Here is a 26,043-nt window from a genome sequence, read left to right as displayed (position 1 = left end):
CCCTGATGACTCACCTCACCCCTTCCCACCCACCACCCACACCTGGCACAGACCCTGGCCCTGGGGCAAGGCTGGTGAGGCGGGAGTGGCGCCTCTTTCTGGGAGCCCTGATCCCCTCCACCACCCAAGGCCCGAGTTCACTGTCTCCCTCCTAGGAGCTGATAATATGAGGGACCGTTTAATAATAAACTCACAGCAGAGAAGGCTCCTTGTGCCACCGGCCCTCCAGCCCTGTCTTCCTGCTTCCTGGCACACGGAGAGCCTCTATCTCATTTTATACATGGACATGATGGGTCTCGAAAAGCCAAGCTGGGTGGGAACTCCAGACTCTTCTCTTCAGCTGGGAACCTCCCGCGCCTGGACTGGGGGTGTCTGCGCTGAAATCCCAGCTTCCACATCTGTAAGGGAACAGCAGCGATAGTGACAGACAGGGAGGCTTCACAGAGTCGGGGCTGGGGGGCTGCCTGGTGCACTCAGCGCTGCACCCCGGGTCCTGAAGTCTGCACAGCACGTGGACAGTCCTCAGAGAGGAGTGGTGAAAGGAAGGAGCCACTAGGACTACCCTGTCATTTCCCAGGCCTCTGGGCTGCCAGGATATGCAGGAAATCACTGATTGCACCCCCATAACTTTTTTTAAATTTTGTGAAGGAGTCATGCTCTCTTGCCGGAGCTGGAGTGCAATGGCATGATCTCAACTCACTGCAGCCTCCACCTCCTGGGTTCAAGAGATTCTCCTGTCTCAGCCTCCTGAGTAGCTGAGATTACAGGCACCCACCACCATGCCTGGCTAATTTTTTTGTTTTCAGTAGAGATGGGGTTTCTCCATGTAGGTCAGGCTGGTCTCTTAACTCCTCACCTCAAGTGATACACCCATTTCAGCCTCCCAAAGTGCTGGGATTACAGGTGTGAGCCACCACACCCGGCCACACACCCACGTAATGGCAATAGGGAGGAATATGGGTCGCCCCCATCGTATAGAGGAGGAGGCTGGGTCTGGGATAGGAAGCGATTTTCCACAAGCCATGCGGGACCCTCTGCCCTGACCTCTGGCTCTTCTGACTTCTGACTGCGCTTCTGTGGGTTCTGTCTCTGGGGCTGGCTGCCTCCCTGTCCTTCTCTGTCTCTAACCCTGTCTGCGGCGTATTCTTGTCTCACTTCTCTCCTTCAAATCTCTCCTGTTCCTCCTTCTAGTACTGTCACCATCATCCCACCAAGCTTACTGGTCAGGATGAGGCAGGTTTTATGGTGGTGGGTGGCCCAGCCCACCTTCACCACCCAGACCCAAAACACAGCAAAGTGAGGGCCAGCTCGGATATAGCCCCCTTGGGCCCAAGACTCTGGAAGAGAATCCAGGGTTGGGAAAGTAGATTGGGGGAGGGGTGGGCAGGACTGAAAGATGTTTCTGGAAGGCAGGGATGGTGTGGGAGCTGAAGAGAAACTACTCTTGGCTGGGTGTGGTGGCTGGTGCCTATAATTCCAACACTTTTGGAGGCCGAGGTGGGCAGATCACTTGAGGTCAGGAGTTCGAGACCACCCTGGCCAACATGGTGAAACTCTTTCTCTACTAAAAAAATATAGAAAATTAGCTGGTCGTAGTGGTGGGTGATCTCAGCTACCTGGGAGGCTGAGGCAGGAGAATTGCTTGAGCTGGGGCGGCGAAGGTTGCAGTGAGCCAAGATCACACCAATGCACTCAAGCCTGGGTGACAGAGAGAGACTCTGTCTCAAAAAAAAAAAAAAAAAAAAAGATGCAGGGCGTGGTGTTCATGCCTGTAATCCCAGCACTTTGGGAAGCCCAGGTGGGTGGATCACACCGTCAGGAGTTCAAACCAGCCTGGCCAATATGGTGAAACCTTGTCTCTACTAAAATACAAAAAATTAGCTGGGCGTGGTGACATACGCCTGTGATCCCAGCTACTCCAGAGGCTGAGGCAGAGAATTGCTTGAACCTGGGAGGCTGAGGTTACAGTGAGCCGAGATCGTGCCACTGGACACCAGCCTGGGGGTCAGAGTGAGATTCCATCCCAAAAAAAAAAAAAAAAAAAAAAGAAAAGAAAAAGAAAGCATTCTTAGCAGCCCAGCAGCCCCCCTGACCTCTTCTACCCCCCACCCGACTCCTGCCCCACCCAGCAGGCTGCTGAGAGGCCTGGGCAGAGGCAGGCTGGCAGTGAAAAGTTTGGGTGGAGGCACCAGACCCAGAACCATCCTCCACCCTCTGTGTCCCAGGCTCCCACCCCCAGGCCCCCTCCCCACACGCTCAAGGCAACAAGCTGGGGACCAGTTCCTGGGAACATGAACTCAGAGAGGGAGGCTGGCAGTTGCATTTTGGTGAGGACCGTAAGCGCCCCCATTCTGCAGGGGAGAAAACTGAGGCTTAGATAGGGACAGCCTTTCTGCCAAGGAAGCGGTCAGGATCTGGGCTCCAGAGAGGTCTCTGTGCCGAGGACACATCATAGGCACAGACAGAGAGGACACAGGGTGTCAGGTGATCATACTACCAGCTCAGTTAGTTCCCAAGAATGTTCTCTTGAATGGCGGACTCCATCTTTCTAACATTATTCACCATTATAAAGAAGACACTCTTTGGCCAGGTGCAGTAGCTCGCACCTGTAATCCCAGCACTTTGGGAGGCCGAGGTGGGCGAATCACCTGAGGTTGGGAGTTCAAGACCAGCCTGGCCAACATGGAGAAACCGTGTCTCTATCAAAAATACAGTTAGCCAGGTGTGGTGGTGGGCTCCTGTAATCCCAGCTACTAGGGAGGCTGAGGCAGGAGAATTGCTTGAACTTTGGAGGCAGAGGTTGCAGTGAGTCAAGATGGAGACATGGCACTCCAGCCTGGGCAACAAGAGCAAAACTCCGGGCCGGGCGCGGTGGCTCACGCCTGTAATCCCAGCACTTTGGGAGGCCGAGGCGGGCGGATCACAAGGTCAAGAAATCGAGACTATCCTGGCCAACATGGTGAAACCCCGTTTCTACTAAAAATACAAAAATATTAGCTGGGCGTGGTGGCACGCACCTGTGATCCCAGCTACTCGGGAGGCTGTGGCAGAATTGCTTGAGCCCGGGAGGTGGAGATTGCAGTGAGCCAAGGTCACGCCACTGCACTCCAGCCTGGCACCTGGTGACAGAGTGAGACTCTGTCTCAAAAACAAAAGAGGCCAGGCGCAGTGGCTCAAGCCTGTAATCCCAGCACTTTGGGAGGCCGAGGCAGGTGGATCACGAGGTCAAGAGATCGAGACCATCCTGGTCAACATGGTGAAACCCCGTCTCTACTAAAAATACAAAAAATTAGCTGAGCATGGTAGCGCGTGCCTATAATCCCAGCTACTCAGGAGGCTGAGGCAGGAGAATTGCCTGAACCCAGGAGGCGGAGGTTGCGGTGAGCCGAGATCACGCCATTGCACTCCAGCCTGGGTAACAAGAGCAAAACTCTGTCTCAAAAAAAAAAAAAAAAAAGAGCAAAACTCCATCAGAAAAAAAAAAGAAGACGACACGCCTCACATTACTGATGCCTCATGCTGTGTGCCAACTTTTTAGTGATTGCTTCACTGTGGCTGGATGTAACTTCACATGCAGCCAACCTGCGAGTCCCAACGGGCCTTTGCTGACTGGCCAAGGGTTTGTGTTCACTCTGCTATCAGCTTGAAGTCCTGACTGCTTTCTGATAACTGGTAACAGATCTGCGTCCTAGATGGTTTTTTTTTTTTTTTTTTTTTTTGAGACGGAGTTTCGCTCTTGTTACCCAGGCTGGAGTGCAATGGCGCGATCTCGGCTCACCGCAACCTCCGCCTCCTGGGTTCGGGCAATTCTCCCGCCTCAGCCTCCTGAGTATCTGGGATTACAGGCATGCGCCACCATGCCCAGCTAATTTTTTGTATTTTTAGTAGAGACGGGGTTTCACTATGTTGACCGGGATGGTCTCGATCTCTCGACCTCGTGATCCACCCGCCTCGGCCTCCCAAAGTGCTGGGATTACAGGCTTGAGCCACCGCGCCCGGCCTGGTTTTTTTTTTTTTAGACAGAGTCTCACTCTGTTGCCCAGGCTGGAGTGCAGTGGTGTGATCTCAGCTCACTGCAACCTCTGCCTCCTGGGTTCAAACAATTCTCCTGCCTCAGCCTCCTGAGTAACTAGGATTACAGGTGCTCACCACCATGCCCAGCTAACTTTTGTATTTTTAGTAGAGATGGAGTTACTCCATGTTGGACAGGCTGGTCTCCATCTCCTGACCTCAAGTGATCCACCCACCTCAGCTTCCCAAAGTGCTGGGATTACAGGCATCAGCCACCATGCCCAGCCCTTGATAGGTTCTTATTTAATTGTGGTATCTTTCTCATTAGTTGTGCAATAATTTTTTTTTTTTTTGAGACGGAGTCTTGCTCTGTCACCAGGCTGTAGTACAGTGGCGTGATCTTGGCTCACTGCAACCTCTGCCCCCGCATTCAAGCGATTCTCCTGCCTCCGCCTCCCGAGTACCTGGGACTACAGGCGCACGCCACCACTCCCAGCTGAGTTTTGTATTTCTAGTAGAGACGGGATTTCACCATGTTGGCCAGGATGGTCTCAATCTCTTGACCTCATGATCTGCCTGCCAAAGCACTGGGATTACAGGCATGAGCCACTGAGCCTGGCCCGTTTCTTTTTTCTTTTTTCTTTTTTTTTGAGACAGGGTTTTGCTGTGTGTGTGTGTGGTCATGACTCACTGCAGCCTTGCTCTTCTGAGCTCGCTGACTCTCCTGCCTCTGGAGTAGCTTGGACTACAGGTAAATACCATCACACCCAGCTCCTTTTTGTTTTTCTTTTTTGCTAGAGAGGAGGTCTTACAGGCCGGGCGCGGTGGCTCACGCCTGTAATCCCAGCACTTTGGGAGGCCAAGGTGGGTGGATCACAAGGTCAAGAGATCAACACCATCCTGCTCAACATGGTGAAACCCCGTCTCTACTAAAAATACAAAAAATCAGCTGGGCATGGTGGCGCATGCCTGTAATCCCAGCTACTCAGGAGGCTGAGGCAGGAGAATTGCCTGAACCCAGGAGGCGGAGGTTGCGGTGAGCCGAGATCGCGCCATTGCACTCCAGCCTGGGTAACAAGAGCGAAACTCCGTCTCAAAAAAATAAAATTAAAAAAAAAAAAAAAAAAAAAAAAAAAGAGGAGGTCTTACTAGGTTGCCCAGGCTGGTCTCAAACTCCTGGGCTCAAGCAATCCTCCCACCTTGGCCTAAAATGTTGGGATTACAGGCCTGGCCACAGTAATATTTTTATGAGTCTTCAGTTTGAAATAACTAATGCGGCCGGGCGCGGTGGCTCAAGCCTGTAATCCCAGCACTTTGGGAGGCCGAGGCGGGTGGATCACGAGGTCAAGAGATCGAGACCATCCTGGTCAACATGGTGAAACCCCGTCTCTACTAAAAATACAAAAAATTAGCTGGGCATGGTGGTGCATGCCTGTAATCCCAGCTACTCAGGAGGCTGAGGCAGGAGAATTGCCTGAACCCAGGAGGCGGAGGTTGCGGTGAGCCGAGATCGCGCCATTGCACTCCAGCCTGGGTAACAAGAGCAAAAACTCCGTCTCAAAAAAAAAAAAAAGAAAGAACTAATGCATGTAGTTCCCAATTGTTATTTCATTGAGGTATTTTTCCTGTTAAATAAAAGTTTTGTTTTTGTTGTTGTGGTTGTTTGGAGACAGGGTCTCGCTCTGTCACGCAGGCAGAGTGCAGTGGTACGACCTCAACTTACTACAGCCTCTGCCTCCCGGGTTCAAGTGAGCCTCCCACCCCATCCTCCTGCGTAGCTGGGACTCTAGGAGTGTGCCACCACACTTGGTGGATTTTGTATTATTTTGTACAGATGGGGTTTCGCCATGTTGCCCAGGCTGTTCTCAAACTCCTGGGCTCAAGTGATCCACCTGCCTTGGCCTCCCAAACTGCTAGGATCATAGGTGTGAGCCCCTGTACCCAGTGGAAGGTTCAGATTTTAAAGGAATAATTCAATGAATTTTGACACATGAAGTCACCTGTGTAAGCACCTCCCCAATCAAGTTTCCTGGTGAAACAGTCACTGCTCCTTCTGCCATAGGAAGCCACTGTCACTCCTGAGCAGTTAGTAGCCACAAAGTTTCCACTGATCCGTTGTGGTGGTGTGTGGCTGTAGTCCCAGCTACTCGGGAGGCTAAGGCAGGAGGATCACCTGAGCCCTGGAGGTCGAGGCTGCAGTGAGCTGAAAGCACACCACTGCACACCAGCCTAGGCAAGACAGTGAGACCCTGTCTCAAAAAAAAGGGGCAGGGGGTTCAGGCTGGGCGTGGTGGCTCACGCCTGTAATCCCAGCACTATGGGAGGCTGAGGCGGGCAGATCAATCTGATGTCAGAAGTACTAGATCAGCCAGGCCAATGTGATGAAACCCCATCTCTACTTAAAAATACAAAAATTAGGCCGGGCGTGGTGGCTCAAGCCTGTAATTCCAGCACTTTGGGAGGCCGAGGCAGGTGAATCACGAGGTCAAGAGATCGAGACCATCCTGGTCAACACGGTGAAACCCCGCCTCTACTAAAAATACAAAACATTAGCTGGGCATGGTGGCACGTGCCTGTAATCCCAGCTACTCGGGAGGCTGAGGCAGGAGAATTGCCTGAACCCAGGGGGCGGAGGTTGCGGTGAGCCGAGATCGCGCCATTGCACTCCAGCCTGGGTAACAAGAGCGAAACTCCGTCTCAAAAAAAAAAAAAAAAAAAAAAAAAAAAAAATTAGCCAGGCGTGGTGGCGCGTGCCTGTAGTTTCAGCTCCTGGAGGGGCTGAGGCAAGAGAATTACTTGAACCTGGGAAGTGGAGGTTGCAGTGAGCTAAGATCATGCCTCTGCACTCCAGCCTGGGAAACAGAGCAAGACTCTGTCTCAAAAAAAAAAAAAAAAAAGAAAAGAAAAAGGTTCATTTGCTGTGAAAATGAGAAAGGAGGTGGGGACAGACTGATTTTTCTGACTTTAGGCCTCCTTTAGGATATAATTTAGGTAAAAAGTGACTAATTGCACACTAAGTGTTTGTAGGGATTTAAAACCCCCAATTCTGTCAATGTCATTTTATTGGTGATGTTTTGGGTTATTGTTAGGTTTCTGCTTTGTTTTTGGTTTTTTGGTTTTTTTTTTTTTCTTTTTTTTTTTCTGAGACGGAGTTTCGCTCTTGTTACCCAGGCTGGAGTGCAATGGCGCGATCTCGGCTCACCGCAACCTCCGCCCCCTGGGTTCAGGCAATTCTCCTGCCTCAGCCTCCTGAGTAGCTGGGATTACAGGCACGTGCCACCATGCCCAGCTAATTTTTTTGTATTTTTAGTAGAGACGGGGTTTCACCATGTTGACCAGGATGGTCTTGATCTCTTTACCTCATGATCCACCCACCTCGGCCTCCCAAAGTGCTGGGATTACAGGCTTGAGCCACCGCGCCCGGCCTTGGTTTTGTTTTTTTGAGACAGAGTCTCGCTCTGTTGCCAGGCGCCAGGCTGGAGTGCAGTGGAACAATCTCAGCTCACTGCAAACTCCGCCTCCTGGGTTCAAGCAATTCTCCTGCCTCAGCCTCCTGAGTAGCTGGGACTACAGGCGCACGCCACCACACCCAGCTAATTTTTGTATTTTTTAGTAGAGACGGGGTTTCACCATGTTGGCCAGGATGGTCTCGAACTCCTGACCTCAAGTGATCCACCCACCTCAGCCTTCAAAAGTGCTGGGATTACAGGTGTGAGCCACTGACTCTTGTGGTTTTGCTTATTTTTTATACACAGTGAAGATACTTCAGGGACTGCTTTGGTGTTATATACTAACATTCCACTGATGAAAAGGATACACTTAAAAATCTTTTTAGTGAATGCTAACTGTTCCCACAGTTAAAGACATTTACCTACTATGTAACTAACTCTATCTTCCCAAGTAATTTGGTAACCACCACTGAAGATGGGTTTACTCAGCTTCTAACTCACTCCCTGGCTGGCTTTTTTTTTTTTTTTTTTTTTTTTTTTTTTTTTGAGGCAGGGCCTTGCTCTGCTGCCCAGGCCTGACCACCACGCACTGCAGCCTCAACCTCCTGGGCTGACGCGATCCTCCTGCCTCTGCCCCTAAAGTGGCTGGGACTACAGGCCTGGGCCACCACACCCAGTTAATTTTTTTTTTTTTGAGACAGAGTTTCACTCCTGTTGCCCAGGCTGGAGTGCAATGGCACGATCTCGGCTCAATGCAACCTCCGCCTCCTGGGTTCAGGCAATTCTCCTGCCTCAGCCTCCTGAGTAGCTGGGATTACAGGCACGAGCCACCATGCCCAGCTAATTTTTTGTATTTTTAGTAGAGACGGGGTTTCACCATGCTGACGAGGATGGTCTCGATCTCTTGACCTCGTGATCCACCCACCTCAGCCTCCCAAAGTGCTGGGATTGCAGGCTTGAGCCACTGTGCCCGGCCTTTTTTTTTTTTTTTTTTTTTTTTTTTAATTAGTAGAGATGATGTCTCACTATGTGGCCCAGGCTGGTCTCAAACTCTGGAATTCAAGGATCCTCCTGCCTCGGCCTCCAAAAGTGTTGGGATTACAGGTGTGAACCTCCACACCTGGTCTGGCCTCCTTTCTTGCATTTGGAAGTTAAAAACTACATTTCTGGCCAGGCGCGGTGCCTCAAGCCTGTAATCCCAGCACTATGGGAGGCCGAGGTGGGTGGATCATGAGGTCGAGAGATCGAGACCATCCTGGTCAACATGGTGAAACCCCGTCTCTACTAAAAATACAAAAAAATTAGCTGGGCATGGTGGCACGTGCCTGTAATCCCAGCTACTCAGGAGGCTGAGGCAGGAGAATTGCCTGAACCCGGGAGGCGGAGGTTGCGGAGAGCCGAGATCGCGCCATTGCACTCCAGCCTGGGTAACAAGAGCGAAACTCCGTCTCAAAAAACAAACAAACAAAAAAAACTACATTTCCTAGAGTTGTTTGCAGCTAGATCCACATAGAACTGGGTTTCCCCAAGCCAAGTTTGCACCCCTGAAAAACTTTTTTTTTTTTTTTTTTTTTTTTTTTGAGACGGAGTTTCGCTCTTGTTACCCAGGCTGGAGTGCAATGGCGCGATCTCGGCTCACCGCAACCTCCGCCTCCTGGGTTCAGGCAATTCTCCTGCCTCAGCCTCCTGAGTAGCTGGGATTACAGGCACGTGCCACCATGCCCAGCTAGTTTTTTTTGTATTTTTAGTAGAGACGGGGTTTCACCATGTTGACCAGGATGGTCTCGATCTCTCGACCTCGTGATCCACCCGCCTCGGCCTCCCAAAGTGCTGGGATTACAAGCTTGAGCCACCGCGCCCGGCCTTTTTTTTTTTTTTTTTTTTTTTTTTTTTTTGAGACGGAGTTTCGCCCTTGTTACCCAGGCTGGAGTGCAATGGCGCGATCTCGGCTCACCGCAACCTCCGCCTCCTGGGCTCAGGCAATTCTCCTGCCTCAGCCTCCTGAGTAGCTGGGATTACAGGCACGTGCCACCATGCCCAGCTAATTTTTTGCACTTTTAGTAGAGACGGGGTTTCACCATGTTGACCAGGATGGTCTCGATCTCTCGACCTCGTGATCCACCCGCCTCGGCCTCCCAAAGTGCTGGGATTACAGGCTTGAGCCACCGCGCCCGGCCTTTTTTTTTTTTTTTTTAAGATGTGGTCTATGGCTGGGCACTATGGCTCACGTGTGAAATCCTAGCACTTTGGGAGGCCGAGGCAGGCAGACTGCCCGAGCTCAGGAGTTTGAGACCAGCCTAGGCCACATGGCAAGACCCTGTCTCTACTAAAATACAAAAAAAAATTAGCCTGGCATAGTGACATGCACCTATAATCCCAGCTACTGCAGAGGCTGAGGCACAAGAATCGCTTGAATGCGGAAGGTGGAGGTTGCAGTGAACTGAGATTGTGCCACTGCAGTCTAGCCTGGCGGACAAAGCGAGACCCTGTCTAAAAGAAAGAGAGAAAGAAGGAAGAAAGGAAGGAAGGAAGGGAGGAAGGAAGGAGGGAGAGAAGGAAGGAATATGGTCTTGCTCTGTGATTTTGCTCTGTCACCTAGCCTGGAGTGCAGTGGCACCGTCACAGCTCACTGCAGCCTCGAACTCCTGGGATGAAGTGACTTTCTCAGTCTCTGGAGTGGTCAATAGGACGATGATTGTGCCGCCACACTTGGCTAGTTTTTTCTTTTCTTTTCTTTTCTTTTTGAGACAGGATCTTACTCTGTCACCCAGGCTGGAGTGCAGTGGTGTGATCTTGCCTCACTGCAGCTTCAATGGCCCAGGTTCAAGAGATCCTCCTGCCTCAGCTGCCCAAATTGCTGGGATTACATGTGTGAGCCACCATGCCAGGCCGACAACTGGCTCATTTTTTTTACTTTTATTTATTTTTTTGTAGAGACAGGGGCCTTGCTGTGCTGCCCAGGCTGGTCTCAAACTCCTGGCCTTAAGCAGTCTTCCCAGTTCAGCTTTCCAAAGTGCTGGGATTACAGGTGCAAGTCACTGCACTCCACCAGGAGTTCAAGACCAGCCTGACTAACATGGAAAAACCCCATCTCTACTAAAAACACAAAATTAACTGGGCATGGTGGCGCACTGTAATCCCAGCTACTTGAGAGGCTGAGGCAGGAGAATCGCTTGAACCTGGGAGAGGGAGGGTGTGGTGAGCCGAGATTGCACCACTGCACTCCAGCCTGGGCAACAGAGCAACGCTCTGTCTTTAAAAAAAAAAAAAAAAGGGCCGGGCGCGGTGGCTCAAGCCTGTAATCCCAGCACTTTGGGAGGCCGAGGCGGGTGGATCACGAGGTCAAGAGATCGAGACCATCCTGGTCAACATGGTGAAACCCCGTCTCTACTAAAAATACAAAAAATTAGCTGGGCATGGTGGCACGTGCCTGTAATCCCAGCTACTCAGGAGGCTGAGGCAGGAGAATTGCCTGAACCCAGGAGGCGGAGGTTGCGGTGAGCCGAGATCGCGCCATTGCACTCCAGCCTGGGTAACAAGAGCGAAACTCCGTCTCAAAAAAAAAAAAAAAAAAAAAAAAAAAAAAAAAAAAAAGGTGAAGGTGAGGAAGGGAGATGGGCCCTCTGGCTAGTTTGGTGATGGAGATACTTGTTTTTTTCTAAACAGCCTAGGGAGCTGTGGCCAGGGAATGCTCTCTGCATCAACCCTCAAGCTTTGCAACATGGAAGCTTATTTCCTGGTCCTCTGAAAATCCTGTAAGCTATCAATATCCCCTAGTAATCTCTGTCAACTAGCTGAGGAGGCTTCTATTGCCAGCAACCAGGAACCTCAAGCCTGACAGGAGAGAAGTGGCGTGATACGGCAGTGGAACTGAACATGGGTGCGGCTGGAGGAGCTAGAGGAGAGGCTGATGAGAAGACTCACCTGTTGCCCGGTGGAAAGCTGGCGACTCTCGGTACTCGGGAACAAAGTGTCTACCCATGCTCCACCTGCCGCTCCTGAGAAGGCAGATTGCGGGTGGCCGAGGCTGCAGCCTTAGAAAAATAATAAAAGACATTTCAGAATGACAAGTTCTTGCTTCTTTCACTTTTGAAGTCCTAAGCAGAAAACGAGAGCCTGTGGACAGAACAGAAGGGATTAATCCATCTTTCCTAAGTAGGGGATTTTTTTTTTTTTTTTTTTTTTTTTTTTTTTTAGACAAGGTCTCTCTCTGACACCCAGGCTGGCTGGAGTATAGGATCTCAGCTGACTGCAACCTCTGCCTCACGGGTTCAAGCAATTCTCCTGCTTCAGCCTCTCGAGTAGCTGGGACTACAGACGCACGCCACCATATCCGGCCAATTTTTGTGTTTTTAGTAGAGACGGAGTTTTGCCATGTTGGTCAGGATGATTTTAAACTTCTGACGTCGGGTGACCCACCCACCTCACCTCCAAAACGCTGGCATTACAGGAATGAGCCACCACACCTGGCCATGTCCAGCTTTTTATTTCTTCTAGAGATGGGTTCTTGCTATGTTGCCCAGGCTGGTCTTGAACTCCTGGTCTCAAATGATCCTCCTGCCTCAGCCTCTCAGAGCCTCCTCTAGGGGGTTCTGTCTTGCCACAGACTATGAATCTTAATTGAATGTGGGTCCCATTCCTTCCTCTTTTTTTTTGACATAAGGTCGCACTCTGTCATTCAGGCTGGATTCCAATGGCGCAATCTCGGCTCACTGCAACCTCCGCCTCCCAGGTTCAAGTGATTCTCCTGCCTCAGCCTCCCGAGTAGCTGAGATTACAGATATGCACCACTACACCTGGCTAACTTTTTGTATTTTTAGTAGAGGCAGGGTTTCACCATGTTGGCCAAGCTGGACTTAAATGCCTGAACTCAGGTGATCCACCTGCCTCAGCCTCCCAAAGTGCTGGGATTATAGGCATGAGCCACTGCGCCCGGCCATAGTTGGGAGTAAGAGTCAATGTCACGCAAACCAAAAAGAGTGGAGGATCTTCCAAATTCAAAGAGAACAACAGGACAGCCAGAGGAAATTTACCAACCTTTATTGACTGTTGAATAAGGGAGGAAAGTGTGACGTAAGTTACAGTTGGGACTCAACCATTCTACTCCTATGTATATGCCCAAGGGGAATAAAAACATGTTCACAATAAATATTTAAACTGTTCATAGAAGCTTTCATTTTTCATAACAGCCTAACAGTGGGAACAACTCAAATGTCCATTACAGGGGAAGAAAACTTTACCTCTCTCCTCCGAGGGTCTCTAGTGGGCCTGAGTATAGAGCTGGCATAAGAACGCCAGGCGCAGTGGCTCACACATGTAATCCCAGCACTTTGGGAGGCCAAGGCAGGTGGATCACCTGAGGTCGGGAGTTCGAGACTGGCCTGGTCAACATGGTGAAACCTTGACTCTACTAAAAATACAAAAAATAGCCCGGTGTGGTGACACACGCCTGTAGTCCCAGCTACTCAGGAGGCTGAGGTGGGAGAATTGCTTGAAACCGGGAGGCAGAGGTTGCAGTGAGCTGAGATCAGGCCATTGCATTCCAGCCTGGGCAACAAGAGCGAAACTCCATTTTTTTTTTTTTTAAAGATGGGGTTTCGGCCGGGCGCGGTGGCTCAAGCCTGTAATCCCAGCACTTTGGGAGGCCGAGGTGGGTGGATCACCAGGTCGAGAGATCGAGACCATCCTGGTCAACATGGTGAAACTCCGTCTCTACTAAAAATACAAAAAATTAGCTGGGCATGGTGGCACGTGCCTGTAATCCCAGCTACTCAGGAGGCTGAGGCAGGACAATTGCTTGAACCCAGGAGGCGGAGGTTGCGGTGAGCCGAGATCGCGCCATTGCACTCCAGCCTGGGTAACAAGAGCGAAACTCCGTCTCAAAAAAAAAAACAAAACAAAAAGATGGGATTTCACTATGATGGCCAGGCTGGTCTCAAACTCCTGACCTCAGGTGATCCACCCACCTCGGCCTCCCAAAGTGCTGGGATTACAGGCCTGAGCCACCATGCCCGGCCACGAAACTCCATTAGAAAAAAAAAAAAAAAAAAGGTATAACATAGATTAATGGGAGAAAAGCATACATTGAATGTAAGTTTTTCATGACCTGGGAGCCTTCATAAGAAAATGAACACCCAAAAAAGTGGCAAAACCGGAATGCTTTCATGTGAGGTTGAACGAGATGATTGTGGGAAAGTGAATGATGTGGGGAGGTACAAGGAAGACAAGCATGGCTTGAACAAGGTCTGCTGGGACATAATTCTCATGGCTGTCCGCCCCCTTTGAAGAAGATTTCTTTTCTCCTGGTACCAGGAGGGCATCTTCCACATGGGTGTGTGTTTGTTTGTTTGCTTGTTTTTTTTTTTTTTGAGACAGAGTTTCGCTCTTGTTACCCAGGCTGGAGTGCAATGGCGCCATCTCGGCTCACCGCAACCTCCGCCTCCTGGGTTCAGGCAATTCTCCTGCCTCAGCCTCCTGAGTAGCTGGGATTACAGGCACGCACCACCATGCCCAGCTAATTTTTTGTATTTTTAGTAGAGACGGGGTTTCACCATGTTGACCAGGATGGTCTCGATCTCTCAACCTCGTGATCCACCCGCCTGGGCCTCCCAAAGTGCTGGGATTACAAGCTTGAGCCACCGCGCCCGGCCTGTTTGCTTGTTTTGAGATGGAGTCTTGCTCTGTCGCCAGGCTGAAGTGCAGTGGTGTAATCTCGGCTCACCGCAACCTCAACCTCCCAGGTTCAAGCGATTCCCCTGCCTCAGCCTCCTGAGTAGCTGGGACTATCGGCGCCCACCACGATGCCTGGCTAATTTTTTGTATTTTAGTAGAGACGGAGTTTCACCATGTTGGCCAGGATGGTTTTGATCTCTAGACCTAGTGATTCGCCTGCTTTGGCTTCCCAAAGTGCTGAGATTATAGGTGTGAGTCATCATGCCTGGCACACATGGGTGTTTCTCTCTCTCTCTGTTTTTTTTGGCAACAGGGTCTTGCTCTGTTATCCAGGCTGGAACGCAGTGGCATGATCTCAGCTCACTGCAACCTCTGCCTCCTGCATTCAAGTGATTCTCCTGCCTCAGCCTCCAGAGTGGCTGGGATTATAGGCACCCACCACCGTGCCCAGCTAAATTTTTGTAGTTTTAGTAGAGAAAGGGTTTCGCCATGTTGGCCAGGCTGGTCTTGAACTCCTGACCTCAGGTGATCTGCCTGCCTTGGCTTCCCAAAGTGCTGGGATTACAGGCCTGAGCCACCGCGCCCAGGCTTGATCTCCGGTTTCAGGAAGGAAAGGAGAGATGAGAATGCTCTTCTAGGATCTACTATTCCTCAAGTGTCTTTAGGTCCAAGTAATCCTCATGCCAATATGGCAAACTGAGGAGACCCTATTGACCCCCCTTCTCCATCAGCTGCTGAATGTAGAACAAACTATGGTATATTCATACAATCGAATATTGCTCAGCCATAAAAAGGGATGAGGTACCCATTCATGCCACAACTTGGAACTATGCTGGCCGGGTGAGGGTGGCTCATGCCTGCAATCTTAGCACTTTGGGAGGCCAAGGTGGGAGGATTATTTGAGCCCAGGAGTTTAAGACCAGCCTGGGCAACACAGTGAGGCCCCAGCTCTACAAAAAAATATAAAAAACTTTTGTTCATACACACCTGTAATCCCAGCTGCTCAGCAGGCTGAGGTGGGAAGACCGCTTACCCCTGGAGCTCAAGGCTGCAGTGAGCCATGATGGAGCCACTGCACTCCAGTGCTGGGTCTGTCCCGCAGACCCTGGCCGACGGATGAAATGAGTCCTCAGACACAGGTATGCAGTGTCGGAGCAGCAGGGTGACTGCCTGGCTCTAGCGGCCAGAGAGCAGCCCCGAGAAGCTGGAGCTGCTTGCTTTTATTCAGCGCAGGCACAATGCCGAAAACCTGAAGCAAACACAACCTGTAGGTAATTCACATTTACTGTTCCCCTTTCAGGAACCTCGAGCTCAGATGATCAAAGGTCAGTTTCTGGTCCATGTAAGTAAGCAAGGCTGTTTGAGATAAATTCCCCTACACTCCCTTGTGCCTACTCCTTGCCCTCTGCCTCAAGGTTACAGAACAGCTGCCTTCAGCTTTTCTCCCCTGCAGTTCCGCAAAACCTTCTGACCTTTCAGAAGGTTTGCATCGGCCAGGTGTGGCGGCTCACGCCTGTAATCCCGACACTTTGGGAGGCAGAGGCGGGTGGATCATGAGGTCAGGAGTTCGAAACCAGCCTGGCCAACATAGTGAAACCCCGTCTCTACTAAAAGCACAAAAATTATCTGGGCATGGTGGTGGGTGCCTGTAATCCCAGCTACTCGGGAGACTGAGGCAGGAGGATGGCTTGAATCTGGGAGGCGGAGGTTGCGGTGAGCCAAGATCGCACCATTGCACTCCAGCCTGGGCAACAAGAGCAAAAATCTGTCTCAAAAAAAAAAAAAAAAAAAAAAAAGTAAGCACCATAAAACAGTAAGTAAATAAAATAAAATTCTGGAAAATTGCAAATATACAGTAGTTGCAAATACAGCACCATTTGAGTAAGTTACCAATATGAAGCCCCATGAGCTCTGAATACTCTAATGGGAATTCTCTATTAAGTAGGACTATTGGCCGGGCGCAGTGGCTCACGCCTGTAATCCAAACACTTTGGAGGCCAAGTCGGGCAGATCACCCGAGGTCAAGACCAGCCTGACCAACATGGTGAAACCCCATCTTTTTAAAAAAAAAGAAGAAAGAAAAAGAAAAAAAAAAAGAAGTGGGACTACTGTCAGCACCCATCACTATCAGAAAGTCACCACGGAGTCCCCGCTGCCATCATCAGGTCTTCAGACCCCATTCGAGTTGTGCCAGGCGTCCCAATCAAGTCCCTTGCAGCAGAGCACCCGCTTCAGAAACCACAGGGTTCGGTTACCATGTCTCTTTGCTTCCCTCCCCTCAGTCTCCAATGGGTACTCTGGCATCCTTTGTCCCTCAAGAGCTTGAGGCTGTTGGAGGTTACGGGTCAGTGTGGTGTCTCCTCATCTATAGATTAGCCTCATCTGCAAGTTAACCATTTTTGGCAGAAGAAGAACCCCAGAAGTGGCGCTGTGCACATCCCATCAGGGGCACCCGATTCCCCTTGTCTCCTTACTGGTGACATTGAGATGAATCACTTGGGTATCTGCTGGGTTTCACCATAAAATTATTTTTTGAGACGGAGTCTCGCTCTGTCACCCAGGCTGGAGTGCAGTGACTCACCTGCCTCAGCCTCCCAAAGTGCTGGGATTACAGGCAGGAGCCACCGTGCCCAGCCTGCATATATTTTATCATATTTTTTAAAAAAGAGGTGGGGCAGAGTGTAATCCCAACACTTTGGGAGGCTAAGGCAGGAGGACTGCTTGAGCCCAGGAGTTAAAGACCAGCCTGGGTAACATAGTGAGACCCTGTCTCTGAAAAATAAAACAATTAGCCAGGCATGTTGGTGCAGGCCTGTGGTCTCAGCTACTCAGGAGGCTGATATGGGAGGATTGCTTGAGCCTGGGAAGTGGAGCCTGCAGTAAGCCAAGACTGAACCACTGCACTCCATCCTGAGTGACAGTGAGACCCTGTCTCAAAAAGGAAAGAAAAGGCTGGGCGTGGTGGCTCAAACCTGTAATCCCAGCATTTTGGGAGGCTGAGGTGGGTGGATGATGAGGTCAGGAGTTTGAGACCAGCCTGACCAACATGGTGAAATCCCATCTCTAGTAAAAATACAAAAATTAGCTGGGCATGGTGGCAGGTGCCTGTTAGCTACTCAGGAGGCTGAGGCAGGAGAATGGCTTGAACCCAGGAATCGGAGGTTCCAGTGAGCCAAGATTGTGCCACTGTACTCCAGTCTGGCGACAGAGCGAGACTCCATCTCAGTATGTAAGTAAGTAAATAAATAATAAAGAGTCTAAACCTGCCCCACCAAATACCCACTCCTCAAACCATTAGCTCACGCTAATGCCTCCACTTCCAGTCCAGCTCAACAAGGCTGAAGGCTGCCTCTCCCTTTCCGTATCTGTAACTCCCTCCCGGAGAAAGCAAGCAGTTCCAGTCCTCATCCCTGACTCTCACACGGCACCTCCCCCGGAGGCCAGTTCCAATGCCCCTCGGTGGGCACCTACCCCACGCAAGCGACCTCCTCCCCTGCTGGGAGCTCAGGCTCCCTCCCATGTGTCCTGCTGGCCCTTCTCACCCCACTGGGCCCTTCGGGGCAGCCTCTGCTCAGCCCTCCTCACCTGCTCAGCCCTGACCCCCAAACACCTCCCCCAAGGACGTCCCGCCCCAGTCAGCCCATTCAGGGCCACCATGACCTTGCTCAGCCCCACATAATGGCTTTAGGGCCGAACTGTTCAGCAAAGGAAGGAACGGAAGGAAGAAGAAAAAGCCAAGCATGTATTTTACCGTGTAAGCATTGAAATTTCTAAGAATCGAGAGAGATCCAAGATGGCTGATCACTAGCAGCTCGGGATTGTAGCTCCCAGTGAAAGCACAGAGAACGAGAGGACGCCACACCTTCACATGAATTCTTGTTGCTCACGCATCAGGAGATTCCCAGTGGAGGAGCCCCACGGGTCGCCAGCGCGACTCTTGTGACCGGCGAGGCGGTTTTGCCGGCGCCTCAGAGCATCGGTTCTTGGTGCAGAGTCAGAAAAGCACCATCAACCTTAACGCCGCTGATTTAGTCGGCGCAGTGGGTTGCTCAGATTTCGGCACTGAGAATCAGTAAGTTGGATGTCCACTCAGAAACTCAATTACAAAGACGGTAATTATAAAGAACACAGATGGATAAATCTACAACGAAGGGAAGAAAACAGCCAAGAAAGGCTGAGAATACATACCCAAAATCAGAATGCCTCTTCCTCAGCGGGGGATCACAGTTCCTCATCAGCAACGGAACAAGGCTTGATGGAGAACAAGTGTGTTCCAATTACAGAAGCAGGCTTCAAAACGTGGATAATAAGAAACTTCTGTGAATTAAAAGAACTTGTTCTAACACAATCTAAAGAAACAAAGAACTTTAAAAAAAGGTTTGACAAAATGTTAACAAGAATACACAATTTAGAGAGGAATATAAATGAATTGATGGAGCTGAAAAACACAATACAAGAACTTCGTGAAGTATGCACAAGTTTTAACAGCCGAATTGATCAAGCAGAAGAAAGGATATCAGAGGTTGAAGACCAACTCAATGAAATAAAACAAGAAGATTAGAGAAAAAAGGATAAAAATGAAACAGCAAAGTCTCCAAGAATTATGAGACTATGTGAAAAGACCTAATCTACGCTTGATAGGTGTACCTGAATGTGACGAAGAGAATGAATCCAAGCTGGAAAATACGCTTCAGGATATTATTCGGGAAAATTTTCCCAACCTAGTAAGGCAGGATAATATTCAACTCCAGGTAATACAGAGAACACCACAGAGATATTCCTCAAGAAGAGCAATTCCAAGGCACATAATTGTCAGATTCACCAGGGTTGAAATAAAGGAGATAATACTAAGGGCAGCCAGAGAGAAAGGTCAGGTCACCCACAAAGGGAAGCCTATCAGATTTACAGCAGATCTCTCAGCAGAAACCCTACAAGCCGGAAGAGAGTGGGGACCAATATTCAACATCCTTAAAGAAAAGACCTTTCAACCAAGAATTTCACATCCAGCCAAACTAAGCTTCATAAGTGAAGGAAAAATAAAGTTTTTTGTGAACAAGCAAGTACTCAGAGATCTCATCACCACCAGGCCTGCTTTACAAGAGCTTCTGAAAGAACCACTACACATAGAAAGGAACAAACAGTATCAGCCTTTCTAAAAAATACTAAAAAGAGCATCAATAAAATGAAGAATTTACATCAACTAATGGGCAAAATAGCCAGCTAATATTAAATGGCAGTATTAAACTCACATATGTCATTATTAATTCTAAATTTAAATCGACTAAATCCCCCAATCCAAAGACAGACAGCCAATTTGAATAAAAAACTAAAACCCATCAGTATGCTGCACCCAGACCCATCTCACATTTAAGGATACACAAAGACTCAAAACAAGGGATGGAGAAAGATTTACCAACCAAACAGAGAGCTAAAATAAATAAATAAAAAGCAGAAGTTACAATTTTTGCCTCTGATAAAATAGTCGTTAAAGCAACAAAGATCAAAAGAAGCAAAGAAGGACATTATATAATGATAAAAGGATCAATGCAACAACAAGAAGAGCTAAAGATCCTAAATATATACGCACCCAATACAGGAATACCCAGACATACAAGACTAATAAAGAGACTTAGACTCCCAAACAATAATAGTGGGAGACTTCAATATTAATATTAGATCAATGAGACAGAAAATTAACAGCGATATCGAGGACTTGAACTCAGATCTGGAACAAGTAAACGTAATTAACATTTATAGAACTCTCCACTTAAAATACACAAAATATACACTCTTTTTTTTTTGAGACGGAGTTTAGCTCTTGTTACCCAGGCTGGAGTGCAATGGCGCGATCTCGGCTCACCTGCAACCTCCGCCTCCTGGGTTCAGGCAATTCTCCTGCCTCAGCCTCCTGAGTAGCTGGGATGACAGGCACGCGCCACCACGCCCAGCTAGTTTTTTGTATTTTTAGTAGAGACGGGGTTTCACCATGTTGACCAGGATGGTCTCGATCTCTCGACCTCGTGATCCACCCGCCTCGGCCTCCCAAAGTGCTGGGATTACAGGCTTGAGCCACCGCGCCCGGCCCCCACAAAATATACACTCTTATCAGTACCACATCATATCAACTTAGAAGTTTAAACGAAATGTTGGTTGGCTCCTTGTTTGTTTTTCTCTTCCCTCATTTTCTTTTATGTCTCCATTATAGGACAATTATAGGCACACCCATATTTAGATTGCATTCTGGCCCGGGCAATAAAGCAATACCCCCATCCTCTCTCCCTCTTCCTCTTTCTCTTTCTTCCTCTTCTTTATTCTTTTTCTTATATTAAAAAAAAAAAAAAAAGAAAAAGAAAAGAAACGGAGTCTGAATTTCAGATTAATCATTTTCTCAATAGTATGTCTTCAGGCAGGTCACCTACACTTCCCGAGTCTCTATTTCCTCCCCTGAGAAACGGAGGTGATCTTGCCTTGTAAAATAAATAAATAAATAAATAAATTTAAAAAAAGAAATAACGAAAAAAAAAAGAAATTTATAAGAATCACTTGGAAATTTACAGGAATTACTTGAAAGAGTTTATGGAGCAACTGAAACACTGAAAAATGAATGACCTGTAAAATTATGCATTCAGTTTTAAATAAGAGAGTTTAATTAACTAGATTTATAAATGGAACTGAACACTAGAGAATAGGCTTTTTCTCAGCAGCCACTGGATTGTTCTATTAATATTTACTATATTTATAAAAATAAGGCCGGGCGTGGTGGCTCAAGCCTGTAATCCCAGCACTTTGGGAGGCCGAGGCGGGTGGATGACGAAGTCAAGAGATCGAGACCATCCTGGTCAACACAGTGAAACCCCGTCTCTCCTAAAAATACTAAAAATTAGCTGGGCATGGTGGCGCGTGCCTGTAATCCCAGCTACTCCGGAGGCTGAGGCAGGAGAATTGCCTGAACCCAGGAGGCGGAGGTTGCGGTGAGCCGAGATCGCGCCATTGCACTCCAGCCTGGGTAACAAGAGCCAAACGCCGTCTCAAAAAAAAAGAAAGAAATAAAAAATAAAAATAAAAATAGAGCTGTATGATTTCCAATGGGTATAAAAGCTTAAGAATAAAGTGAAGGTGAGATTTCTGGATTGTTTGTTGGTTTGTTTTTCAGATGGAGTCTTGCTCTGTCACCCAGGTTAGAGGACAGTGGTGCAATCTCCTAGGTTCAAGTGATCCTCCCTCCTCAGCCTCCTGAGTAGCTGAGATCACAGGCATGCACTACCATTCCCAGCTTTTTTTTCTTTTATTTCTTCTTCTTTTTTTTTTTTTTTTTTGTATTTTTAGTAGAAACGGGGTTTCACCATGTTGGCCAGGCTGGTCTCAAACTCCTGACCTCAGGTGATCCACTCACCTTCGCCTCCCAAAGTGTTGAGATTACAGGTGTGAGCCACCACGCCTGGCCAAGAACAAAGTGAGATTTCTAAGTGTCATTTTCATCATCAGAATGTTGATTTACAGAAAGCAGCCCCTGAATTACCTTCACTGTGTACAAAAAAAAAAACCAAAATGTCACCAAAAAAATGACGTTCATGGAGCCTGAATTTCAAATCTCTACAGCCACCTGTTGTGCAATTAACTACTTTTCATCTAAGTGATTCCTAAAAGAGGCATGAAGTCAGAAAAATCAGTCTACTCCCCCTTCTTTATTTTGAAACAAATGAACTCCGGTGGCTGTTCAATGCTCAGGAGTGGCCAGGGATAGTGGCTCACACCTGTAATCCCAGCACTTTGGGAGGCTGAGGCAGACAGATCGCTTGACTCTGGGAATTCAAGACAAGCCTGGGCAACATGGTAAAACCCTATGACAAAAACCACACAAACAATTAGGCGTGGTGACCTGTGTCTGTAGCCCCAGCTACTTGGGAGGCTGAAATGGGAGGATACCTTGAGCCCAGGAGGTTTTAGCTTGGAAGGCTGAGAATGCAGTGGGCAGAGATTATACCACTACACTCCGCCCTGGGTGACTGAGTGAGACCCCATGTCAAAAAAGGTCAGGAGTGACAATGGCCAGTGGCTTCCTGGAACAAGAGGAGAGGCCACTATTTCCTGGACTCCAGGAAACTTAATTGAGGAGGTGGTTAGATAGGTCTCCACATTTCTCAAAATCAGTGAACTATGTCTTTAATATCTACATCTTTTATTTTATGGGAAGGATACCTTGATAGAAATACTATTGGGAAATACATATATTTATTATTACTACTACTACTATTATTCTTTTTTGAGACTGAGTCTTATTCTTGTTGTCCAGGCTGCGGTGCAATCTCCGCCTCCCAGGTTCAAGCGATTCTCCTGCCTCAACCTCTCAAGTAGCTGGGACTACAGGTGTGTGCCATCACACCCAGTCTATATTAACTATTTAAAATTGGAAAAAAAGCAGCTGAGCACAGTGGCTCACACCTGTAATCCCAGCACTTTGGGAGACTGAGGCAGCTGGATCACCTGAAGTCAGGAGTTCAAGGCCAGCCTGGCCAACATGGTGAAACCACATTTCTTTTTTTTTTTTGAGACGGAGTTTCGCTCTTGTTGCCCAGGCTGGAGTGCAATGGCGCGATCTCGGCTCACCGCAACCTCCGCCTCCTGGGTTCAGGCAATTCTCCTGCCTCAGCCTCCTAAGTAGCTGGGATTACAGGCACGCACCACCACGCCCAGCTAGTTTTCTTGTATTTTTAGTAGAGACGGGGTTTCACATGTTGACCAGGATGGTCTCGATCTCTCAACCTCGTGATCCACCCGCCTCGGCCTCCCAAAGTGCTGGGATTACAGGTTTGAGCCACCGTGCCCGGCATGTGAAACCACATTTCTACTAAAAATATTAGCCAGTCGGCCGGGCGCGGTGGCTCAAGCCTGTAATCCCAGCACTCTGGGAGGCCGAGGCGGGTGGATCACGAGGTCAAGAGATCGAGACCATCTTGGTCAACATGGTGAAACCCCGTCTCTACTAAAAATACAAAAAAATTAGCTGGGCATGGTGGCGCGTGCCTGTAATCCCAGCTACTTAGGAGGCTGAGGCAGGAGAATTGCCTGAACCCAGGAGGCAGAGGTTGCGGTGAGCCGAGATCGCGCCATTGCACTCCAGCCTGGGTAACAAGAGCGAAACTCCGTCTCAAAAAAAGAAAAAATATATATATATATTAGCCAGTCATGGTGGCAGGCACCTGTAATCCCAGCTACTCAGGAGGCTGAAGCAGAAGAATCACTTGAACCTGGAAGGCAGAGGTTTCAGGGAGCTGAGATGGCGCCACTGCACTCCAGCCTGGGTAACAAAACAAGACTCCTCCTCAAAAAAAAAAAAAAAAAAGAAAAAAGGCTCACGAAAATATTATTTCAGGCTGGGCACAGTGGCTCATGCTTGTAGTCACATCACTTTGGGAGACCAAGGTGGGAGGATCACGATGTCAGGAGTTCAAGACCAGCCTGACCAATATGGTGAAACCCTGTCTGTACTAAAAATACAAAAATTAGCTGAGTGTGGTAGCGTGTGCCTGTAATCCCAGCTACTCAGGAGGCTGAGGCAAGCGGATCAATTGAACCCGGGAGGCGGAGGTTGCAGACCGCACCGCTGCACTCCAACCTGCAGAACAGAGAGAGACTGCCAAAAAGAAGAAGAAAAAATATATATTATAACTGATGAGAAAGATAACCAACACTAATGAATAAGAACCCATCAAGGATGCATATCTCAGTGAAGGGAAAGCCTTTTAGACTGATAACAGATTGACTGCAATAGATTAGCCAATCACTTAAGGCAAGCTGGGACTTGCAGGCTGGCTGGGTGTGAAGTCATATCCAGCTGCAGTGAAGAAATAAATAGAAAGATATTCATGGGAAACAATAGCAAGGTACAGAAAGATGCATCAAGTAATATAAGGAGTGTCTTTTCTTTTCGTTTCGTGAACAAGTTCTCACTCTGTTGCCCAGGCGGGAGAGCCCTGGTGTGATCATAGCTCACTGTAGCCTCTGACCTCTTGGGCTCAAGTGATTCTCCTGCCTCAGCCTTCCTGAGTGGCTGGGATTACAGGCGTGTGCCACCACGCCCAGCTCATTTTTTGTATTTTCAGAAAAGACTGGGTTTCACCATGTTAGCCAGGATGGTCTCGATCTCCTGACATCATGATCTGCCCACCTCAGCCTCCCAAAGTGCTGGGATTACAGGCGTGAGCCACCGCCACTGCACCCGGCCCAAGAGTGTGTTCTTTATCATGGTGAATAACGTTAGAATGATGGAGTCTACCATTCAAGGGAACATTTTCAGGAACTAACTGAGCTGGGCTGGTGGTGTGATCACCTGACACCCTGCTGTCCTCTCTGTCCGTGCCCATAATGTGTCCTTGGCACAGAGACCCCTCTGGAGCCCAGGGCCTGGCTGCTTCCTTGGCTGAGAGGTGGCCCCTGTCTAAGCCTCAGTTTTTGTCCTCTGCAGAATGGGGATGCTTGCAGCCTCCCACCAAAATGCAGCTACCAGCCTCCCTCTCTGAGCTCATGTTCCCGAGCACCCAAGCTCGGTGCCTTGGAGTGTGTGGGGAGGAGGAAAGAGGCTGGGGCCCTGGGAGGCAGAGGGTGGAGGATGGTTCCGACCCTGACGCCTCCATCCAAACTTTCCACTGCCAGCCTGCCTCTGCCCACGCCGCTGCAGCCTGCTGGGTGGGGCAGGAGCCAGAGTGGAGGGTGGAAAAAGTCCAGGAGGGCTGCTGGGCTGCTAAGAGCGGATTCTGCTCAGCCCCCACACCATCCCTGCCTTCCAGAAACATCTGTCAGCCCTCCCCACCCCTCCCCCAAGCCAGTTCCCCAACCTTGAATTCTCTTCCAGAGTCTTGGGCCCAACCGGGCTGTTTGGGTACTGGCAGGATGGTCTTTATCTTGCTCTGCTTTTGATCTAGGTGGTGATGGGGTCGTGGATGGTCCAGCAGTTCATCCTGACCTGCAAACCTGGTGGGATGATGGTAGCAGCCCTGGAAAGAGGAACAAGGGAGACCTGAAAGAGAAAAGTGGGACAGGAATACGCCGTAGACAGAGTTAGATAAAGACACGGACAGAGGGAGGCAGCCAGAGACACAACCCACGGGAGAGGTGCACCCAGAGGTCGGGAGAGCCAGAGGTCAGGGCAGAGGATCCTGTACCACTGGTGCCTTTGGCAAATCCCTTCCGATCCCAGCCTCAGCCTTCTTCTCTGTACAATGGGAGTGACCCGTGTTCCTCCCTGCTGGAATTATGGGGCCCCAGTCAGTGATCTCCTGCACATCCTGGGCAGCCCAGGGACCTAGGAAATGACAGGTGTAGCCCCAGTCGATCCCCTCCTTTCACCCCTCCTCACTGAGGACTTCCCCCGAGCCAAGTACACTCCAGGACCCAGGGTGCAGCGCTGAGCAGATCAGGCGGCACCCTCACCCCCGCCCTGTGAAGCCACCCTGTCTGTCACTATGGCTGCTGCTGTGGCTGCTGTTAACCTTACAGAGGCGGAAGCTGCGATTTCAGCAAGGACATCCTCGGTCCAGGCAGAAGATTCTCAGCTGGAGAGAAGGGTCTGGAGTTCCCACCCAGACCGGCCTCCCAGGACCGACTATGTCTGTGAATAAAAGAAAAGAAATTACTTCTTTCAGACAGGTCTGCAAATAATAAATAAATACATAATATGAGATAGAGGCTCTCCATGTGCCAGGCAGTGGGAAGACAGGGCTGGAGGGTCGGTGGGACAAGGAGCCTTCTCTGCTGTGAGTTCATTATTATTAAATGGTCCCTCTTATTATCAGCTCCTAGAAGGGGGCAGGGCATGCAGGCCCTGGGTGGTGGAGGGGATCAGGGCTCCCAGGAAGAGGCGCAGCTCCCATATCTCCAGCCTTGCCCCAGGGCCAGGGTCTGTGCCAGGTGT

At 49.4% G+C, this 26,043-nt stretch overlaps 1 long non-coding RNA gene across 1 annotated transcript; it reads right to left on the bottom strand.

The window, feature by feature from the left end:
* Positions 1-15: 15 nt before the first annotated feature.
* On the bottom strand, positions 16-26,042 carry LOC141581274 (uncharacterized). The gene is made up of 7 exons (XR_012513843.1): positions 25,627-26,042; positions 24,968-25,149; positions 18,321-18,422; positions 17,884-18,194; positions 15,120-15,381; positions 11,385-11,494; positions 16-398 (listed from the first exon to the last, which is right to left on the bottom strand). It is a non-coding gene; the product is annotated as an uncharacterized LOC141581274 (long non-coding RNA).
* Position 26,043: the final 1 nt, after the last annotated feature.

The sequence above is a fragment of the Saimiri boliviensis genome, chromosome 14, assembly GCF_048565385.1.
Source record: "Saimiri boliviensis isolate mSaiBol1 chromosome 14, mSaiBol1.pri, whole genome shotgun sequence".
Classification (NCBI taxonomy): Eukaryota; Metazoa; Chordata; class Mammalia; order Primates; family Cebidae; genus Saimiri; species Saimiri boliviensis.
This window is presented reverse-complemented; position numbering and strand designations above follow the sequence as displayed.